The sequence below is a fragment of the Podarcis gaigeae genome (genome assembly GCF_964106915.1).
Source record: "Podarcis gaigeae genome assembly, chromosome: 13".
Lineage (NCBI taxonomy): Eukaryota > Metazoa > Chordata > Lepidosauria > Squamata > Lacertidae > Podarcis > Podarcis gaigeae.
Genome location: NC_139689.1, coordinates 48,004,253 through 48,012,385, shown reverse-complemented (window position 1 = coordinate 48,012,385; position 8,133 = coordinate 48,004,253).

Sequence of the window (8,133 nt, the reverse complement as noted above, 5' to 3'; positions counted from 1 at the left end):
CTGTCCTTCACTTTGTCTGGGAACGTGGTGCATCCTTGCCAGAGTAGTTTAGTCCATTAAGTCCTACAGTCTTGTTGGGCTTAGTGGAAGGAGGTGTCATCTCAATCTGAGAATCTCTCCCAGATGCTGCCTTGATTGCACTGAACTTCCATTGTCAGGGAACTGCCATGGGAGCCAGAGACGGAGGCAAGGCTCCCAAGCGATGCTGGAGAAGGGCCCATCAGGGAGAGAGGCAGCTCATCGGCTGGGGAAGGAAATCAGCGTAACACCAGGGATAAAGGGGGGCAGATGGGGGAATCGGCGAGGGGGCTCCGGGACTCTTCGCCGGAGACCAGCGGGGAGAGCACGGGTCCTCCGCTGCCCACACCCACCCTGCGCAGAAGACTTCCGCGCAGGGAGAGTAGGCAGAGACTTGGCGTCAAAGAACTTCTTTGCTGGAAGAGGTTCAAGAAACGCCCACTGACGGATTCTGCTAGCGACTGAAACAGCCACGAAGTGAAGGGCTGTCCAGACAGAAAAGGTTTAACTAGGCAACCTAGCCAGGAGTGGCGGCAACTTACGCACGAGCAACCCCTATAACCATTACATCCAGCATAGGTGAAAGCCAAAACAAACCTTGACAAAGAAGAGGGAAGATCAAGGAATCCTGGAAACCGTAGTATGATGCAGGAGCAAATATTATAATTGAGGAAAGCACCCAGCAAACTCCCATTTGGAAGGGCAGAAGGTAAAAATAATAATACTTTTTTGGGTTTTTTTACAAAAAGTTTCATGCGAAACCCAAATGCTAACTCCCTGCTTTCTGATTTGTAATTGGCCCTAATGAATATATAACAGGCTGTTTGAATTACCGTATTTTTCCCTGTATAAGATGCCCCTTACTATCCGTGTATAAGATGCCCCCAGATTTTCAACCTTATTTTAAAGTAAAAGAAACCTAGTCTTATACATGGAAAAGTACGGTATATACGAAGATGCTGGCAAGTTCTTGCACTGCCCAGCTATGTTTTATGTGACCCCAGTGCCAGACTTGCAAGATAAGCCTCGGCAGTAAAGTGTACAAGGGTATTAAGAGTTATGTAAGTTACCGGTGGAAATCAATGAGAAAGGATTAAGCGTGTCAACTATGGCCTCTAGTGTTCAATGGAAGGAAAGGCATACATGGTCACACGGCACAGTAAATGTCTTGCAGCCGTTCCAAAGCATCCAACTCATCTCCATTGATAAATCAGGCGAAACAGCAGCATGCAACTGACATATGAACGGCCCTCCTGGATCAGACGCTGTGGGTTAAACCACAGAGCCTAGGACTTGCCAATCAGAAGGTTGGCGGTTCAAATCCCCGTGACAGGGTGAGCTCCCGTTTCTCAGTCCCAGTTCCTGCCAACCTAGCAGTTCAAAAGCACGTCAAAGTACCACTCCGGCAGGAAGGTAAACGGCGTTTTCAATGCACCGCTCTGGTTCGCCAGAGGCAGCTTAGTCATGCTGGCCACATGACCCGGGAGCTGTACCCCGGCTCCCTCGGCCAATAAACCGAGATGAGCACTGCAACTCCAGAGTCGGCCACGACTGGACCTAATGGTCAGGGGTCCCTTTACCTTTTTACTTACATATAAGCTCCCATTGTGAGCTTATATGTAAGTAGTTGTGAGCTCCCGTTGCTCTGTCCCAGCTCCTGCCAACCTAGCAGTTTTAAAGCACGCCAGTGCAAGTAGATAAATAGGTACTGCTCCAGCGGGAAGGTAAACGGCTTTTCCGTGCGCTGCTCTGGTTCACCAGGCTTAGTCATGCTGGCCACATGACCCGGAAGCTGTACGCCGGCTCCCTCGGCCAATAAAGCGTGATGAGCGCCGCAACCCCAGAGTCGGCTACGACTGGACCAGGGGTCCCTTTACCTGGATCAGACCAATGCTCCAGCATCTACGTCGTGCAGTGGCCAACCAGATGCCTTCTGGCAAGTCCGGAATAAGGGCATGAAGCCAAGAGGCCTCTTCTGCTGTGGATCAGGAGATTCTGTATGACTAAGAGCCTCTCCTCCATAATAAGTTCATCAAAACCACTTGTGCAGCCAATTTAGCTAGTGAACATCAACACTTCTTGTGGCAGAAGATGCCACAAAACATGCTATGCAAAAAAGAGTCCTTACTTTTGCCTCTTCTTTATCTCCTACTGATCAATTTCATTCATACGAAAGAGGCCCGTGTCCTTTACTTGTGTATTTATTTATTTGTCGTTTCAGAAAATTTATAGACCCCCAAACTCACCAAAATAATCAATCTCCTCACTGCCAAATTCAAAAGCCTCTGCTCCTCCCTCCTTCTTCTTCCTGCCATGAATACCTGTTATCACTTTCTTGTTTAGCCTTTAGCCTTTAAGTCTCACTTAATGCTGTTTTCACTTGGCTCTCCTCCTACATCACAACTTCATCTTTCAGCGTTTCCATAGTGGGAATGCTGTTTTCTTTTAATCGGATGTTGTACTGAAAACGAAGTCCCGTTTGTAAGCACCAGCCACAGGAACCTGCTTCTCCTGACTCCAGCAACCTTGTAGAACCACCTTTCCAAATAGGAAGAAGAAGAAGAAGAAGAAGAGGAAGAAGAAGAAGAAGAAGAGGAGGAGGAGGAGGAGGAGGAGGAGGAGGAGGAGGAGGAGGAGGAGGAGTTGTTGTTGTTTGGATTTGATATCCCACCTTTCACTCCCCTTCAAGAGTCTCAAAGCGGCTAACATTCTCCTTTCCCTTCCTCCCCCACGAAAAACACTCTGTGAGATGAGTGGGGCTGAGAGTCTTCAAAGTGTGACTGGCCCAAGGTCAGTCCAGGTGGAGGAGCGGGGAAGCGAACCCGGTTCTCCAGATTACGAAACTACTGCTCTTAACCACTACACCACACTGGCTCTCAACCATTCTAGTCAGCCATTCTTCGCACATCAGTGCAAGTTGTAATTAATTCCATTAAAACAGAAATACTAGTTACGAACAACAGTGGACCTGAGAACATTCGCACACAAAAATCAGATTATTTTCTTATCTTGCTGTATAATAAAATTGTAAGGCATGACCACTCTGTTTTCATCGGCTAGTTGCCAAGGTTCAAAAGGGTTCAAAAGGCAGGCACAGGGTGAGGATGCTCCCAGAAACTAGTGTGATGATGGTGGGGGAGCAAAAGAGAGAAGGGAGGAAGGAAGGGAGTTCCTGAGTCTGGGAGCCGCCACCAGGAAGGCCCTGTCCCATGTCCCCACCAAACAGGCCTAAGAAGGACCTTCCCTGAAGATCTCAAAACCTGTGCAGGTTTGTATGAAGGAATACAATCTTTCACATAGCCATCGGAGACACAAACAAAGCAAATGTTGATTGACAGGTTCTTTTGTACATGCAGTACTCATTGGGACAATACAGGAGTTGAACTGGGAACATTCAGATCTGTGTACAGCTGCTTTGTGTTGTGAGCTGTTGAACTGCAAGCCATGGCATCTGCCTAGTTCCCTTCAGCCATGGACTACCGTATTTTTCGCTCCATAACACGCACTCCTCCCCCCCAAAAAAAGGTACCGTATTTTTCGCTCTATAGGATGCACCTTTTTCCCTCCAAAAATGAAGGGGAAATGTGTGTGCGTCCTATGGAGCGAATGCAGGCTTTCGCTGAAGCCTGGAGAGCGAGAGGGGTCGGTGCGCACCAACCCCTCTCACTCTCCAGGCTTCAAGCAGCTATCCGCAAGCCTTCTGAGCCCGGCGGGGGTTCCCGCCGGGCTCCGAAGGCTTGCGGATAGCTGCCTGTTCTCCGCAAGCCTTCTGAGTGCGTCAGAAGTTCCCGCCGGGCTCCGAAGGCTTGTGGATAGCAGCCTGTTCTGGGGGCTGGGGAAGCTCCGGCTTCCCCCGTCCCAGCCCCGCGGCTAAAAAAAAAAAGCCGCTCGCAGCTTCTCCCAGCTGGAGAGGTTGCGCGTGGCTAAAGAGTAAGCCAAGACAGCTGTCTTGGCTTCTTTGCTCTTTTGGGGGGGGGATATTTTTTTTTCTTTATTCCCCCCCCTAAAAACTAGGTGCGCCCCATGGTCCAGTGCGCCCTATGGAGCGAAAAATACAGTAAAGGGAAATGTGTGTGCACCTTATGGAGCAAATGCAGGTGGGAGGAGCCGCTCTTGCTGGCTTTTTGGTGAGGTGGGAGAACTGAAGCAACCTCCCTTCCTCCGGCTCGCTGGGAAGCCGGCAAGAGCTGCGCAGCATGTCTGCCCGCTCTATGGCTTTTCAGCGAGGTGACTTTATAGTCTGATGGGCTGACTGTAATTCAAGCAAAGGGAGAGCTGCTTACACACTTACTCTGCTTTCTTTACAATGAGCCGGAAAGAGGGACAAAGAGGGCATCCCCTTCTGTCCTTCCCCCAGCACCTCACCGGTAAATTCAAGCAAAGCGGCTTACAAGGCTCCGGCCCCTGCGTCTCCCCCTCCTCTTTTTGCTCGGGTTCCAGCAAGGCAAGGCAGCTGCACAAATGTGAGCTCCCCCTCTCTCTTCCTTCCTTCCCTCCCTCCCTCTTCCAACTTCAAAAAATATTGGGGGGCGGCCAGGTAAGCCCTACCTCACATACCACAATGGATCTCAAGACACAGTGCATGCACACTGGTATATGAATGGCAATGCCCATCAGCATGGGGTGGGGGGGATGACTCCCTCAAATATTGAATGGGGGGTGAAGGCACCTAGGCCCATAGGAGTTGGCTGCTTTGCCTAGGACAAATGTGAGCTCTCCCTCTCTCTTCCTTCCCTCCCTCCCTCTTCCAACTTCAATAAAATATTGGGGGGGCAGGTAAGCCCAATCTCACAGACCACAATGGATCTCAAGACACAGTGCATGCACACTGGTATATGAATGGCAATGCCCATCAGCATGTGGTGGGGGGGATGACTCCCTCAAATATTTATTGGGTGGGTGAAGGCACCTATGCCTATGGTCAGACCACACCTGGAGTACTGTGTCCAGTTCTGGGCACCACAGTTCAAGAAGGACACTGACAAACTGGAACGTGTCCAGAGGAGGGCAACCCAAATGGTCAAAGGCCTGGAAACGATGCCTTATGAGGAACGGCTAAGGGAGCTGGGCATGTTTAGCCTGGAGAAGAGGAGGTTAAGGGGTGATATGATAGCCATGTTCAAATATATAAAAGGATGTCACATAGAGGAGGGAGAAAGGTTGTTTTCTGCTGCTCCAGAGAAGCGGACATGGAGCAATGGATCCAAACTACAAGAAAGAAGATTCCACCTAAACATTAGGAAGAACTTTCTGACAGTAAGAGCTGTTCGACAGTGGAATTTGCTGCCAAGGAGTGTGGTGGAGTCTCCTTCTTTGGAGGTCTTTAAGCAGAGGCTTGACAACCATATGTCAGGAGTGCTCTGATGGTGTTTCCTGCTTGGCAGGGGGTTGGACTCGATGGCCCTTGTGGTCTCTTCAAACTCTATGATTCTATGATTCTATAGGAGTTGGCTGCTTTGCCTAGGACAAATGTGAGCTCTCCATCTCTCTTCCGGTTGTTTATTAAATAGCTTAGTACAACATTTGATTCAGAATATTTTTTTTCTTGTTTTCCTCCTCAAAAACTACGTGCATCTTTTGGTCGGCTGCGCCTTATAGAGCGAAAAATACGGTAACCTCACCCACGGTCTGGTCACCAGAATGTCCTGGACAGCAAGGACTATCAGAGGACTTTCTGCTTTATCTAAGCCTTGTTGAGCGGCAAGATCTTCCTGAGCTCTGCTACATTCCTATATCCTTTGGTTGTCCTTCAGTCCTGTTCTCCAACTTGCTCCTGGGGTAAGGTTAAATCTCTATCCAGGGCAGCTGTTTACCAGCTCCATCTGGTACATAGGCTGAGACCCTATCTGCCTGCAGACTGTCTCGCCAGAGTGGTACATGCTCTGGTTATCTCCCGCTTGGACTACTGCAATGCACTCTACGTGGGGCTACCTTTGAAGGTGACCCGGAAACTACAACTAATCCAGAATGCAGCAGCTAGACTGGTGACTGGGAGTGGCTGCCAAGACCATATTAACACCGGTCTTGAAAGACCTACATTGGTTCCCAGTATGTTTCCGAGCACAATTCAAAGTGTTGGTGCTGACCTTAAAAGCCCTAAACGGCCTCGGTCCAGTATATCTGAAGGAACGTCTCCTCCCCCATCGTTCTGAGGTCCAGCTCCGAGGGCCTTCTGGCTGTTCCCTCACTGCAAGAGGCCAAGTTACAGGGAACCAGGCAGAGGGCCTTCTCGGTAGTGGCGCCCGCCCTGTGGAACGCCCTCCCATCAGATGTCAAAGCGATAAACATCTACCTGACATTCAGGGAAGTTTTTAATATGTGACATTTTAGTGTATCTTTCATCTTTGTTGGAAGCTGCCCAGAGTGGCTGGGGAAACCCAACCAGATGGGCGGGGTACAAATAATAAATTATTATTATTATTATTATTATTATTATTATTATTATTATTACCAGATTGTTTTCAGTGAATCCGGGGACACTTTTCAACTTCAGTCGAATTCGGAGGATTTTGTCAGGGGACTGATCTGTGAATCCGGGGACTGTCACCGGAAAAGAGGAAGTCTGGTAACCTTATGCTGGGGACTCTTCTGTCCCAATTGCTAGCTTTGTCCCATGGTTCCTGACTGGTGGCTCCCCTCAGACAGCTTCCCGCAGCCCAGCTCAGACTTCCTTACCTTGTAACTTGAAAGGGTGAATGTCGTTCCTACTTAGGGATGCCATCCAGACCATGGGTAAGCAAAGTAAGGCCCAGGGGCCAGATCCAGCCCAATTGCTTTCTAAATCCAGCCCACAGATGGTCTGGGAATCAGCGTGTTTTTACATTAGTAGAATGTGTCTGTCAGGGAACTGACATCGGAGCCAGAAGTGGAGGCAGGGCTCCCAAGCGATGCCAGAGAAGGGCCCAGCAGGGAGAGAGGGAGCTCATCGGCTGGGGAAGGAAATCAGCGTAACACCAGGGATAAAGGGGGGCAGATGGGGGAATCGGCGAGGGGGCTCCGGGACTCTTCGCCGGAGAGCAGCGGGGAGAGCACAGGTCCTCCGCTATCCACACCCACCCTACGCAGAAGACTTCCGCTCAGGGAAAGTAGGCGTAGACTTGGCGTCAAAGAACTTCTTTGCCGGAAGAGGTTCAAGAAACGCCCACTGACGGATGCTGCTAGCAACTGAACAGCCACGAAGTGAAGGGCTGTCCAGCCAGGAAAGGTTTAACCAGGCAACCTAGCCAGGAGTGGCGGCAACTTACGCACGAGCAACCCCATATAACCATTACAATGTGCTTTTATTTAAAATGCATCTCTGGGTTATTTGTGGGGCATAGGAATTCGTTCATTTTTTTTTTCTTTTTCCAAAATATAGTCTGGCCCCCACAAGGTCTGAGGGACAGTGGACCCTGCTGAAAATGTTTGCTGACCCCTGATGCAGACCATATATTTAAAGCAAATTCAACACACATTTAAATGGGCTTCCCCAAAAAAATCCTGGGAAATGTACTCTGTCCCTCACAAAACGATTCCCAGGATTCTTTCATATGTAATATGGGTGTGACCTTCAATAAAGCTACTATCCTGGTAACTTATGATTCAGGCCTTACGGATCAACTCTGGCAGAATCATAACAAACCATCCAACTGGAGAGAGACCAGTAGGAATGTAATGTAAAAGTGTTGTGTAAAATGTATAAGATATTATTGGAATGGGAGACAAAAGATGTGCAAGTAAAATCCTCAATGACACACTGGGCAATAGATATCAGTCATAATACAGTGGTACCTCTGGTTAAGTACTTAATTCGTTCTGGAGGTCCGTACTTAACCTGAAACTGTTCTAAACCTGAAGCACCACTTTAGCCAATGGGGCCTCCTGCTGCTGCTGTGCCACCGCTGCACGATTTCTGTTCTCATCCTGAAGCAAAGTTCTTAACCTGAAGCACTATTTCTGGGTTAGCGGAGTCTGTAACCTGAACCGTATGTAACCTGAAGCATATGTAACCCGAGGTACCACTGTATAGATATGGCAGCAGGGGAACGATTGTAGAATATGGATATAAAATTTACGGCATGCTATGGTCTAACAGAAAATGATATGAAAATGATATATCAATGGTACCCAACACCG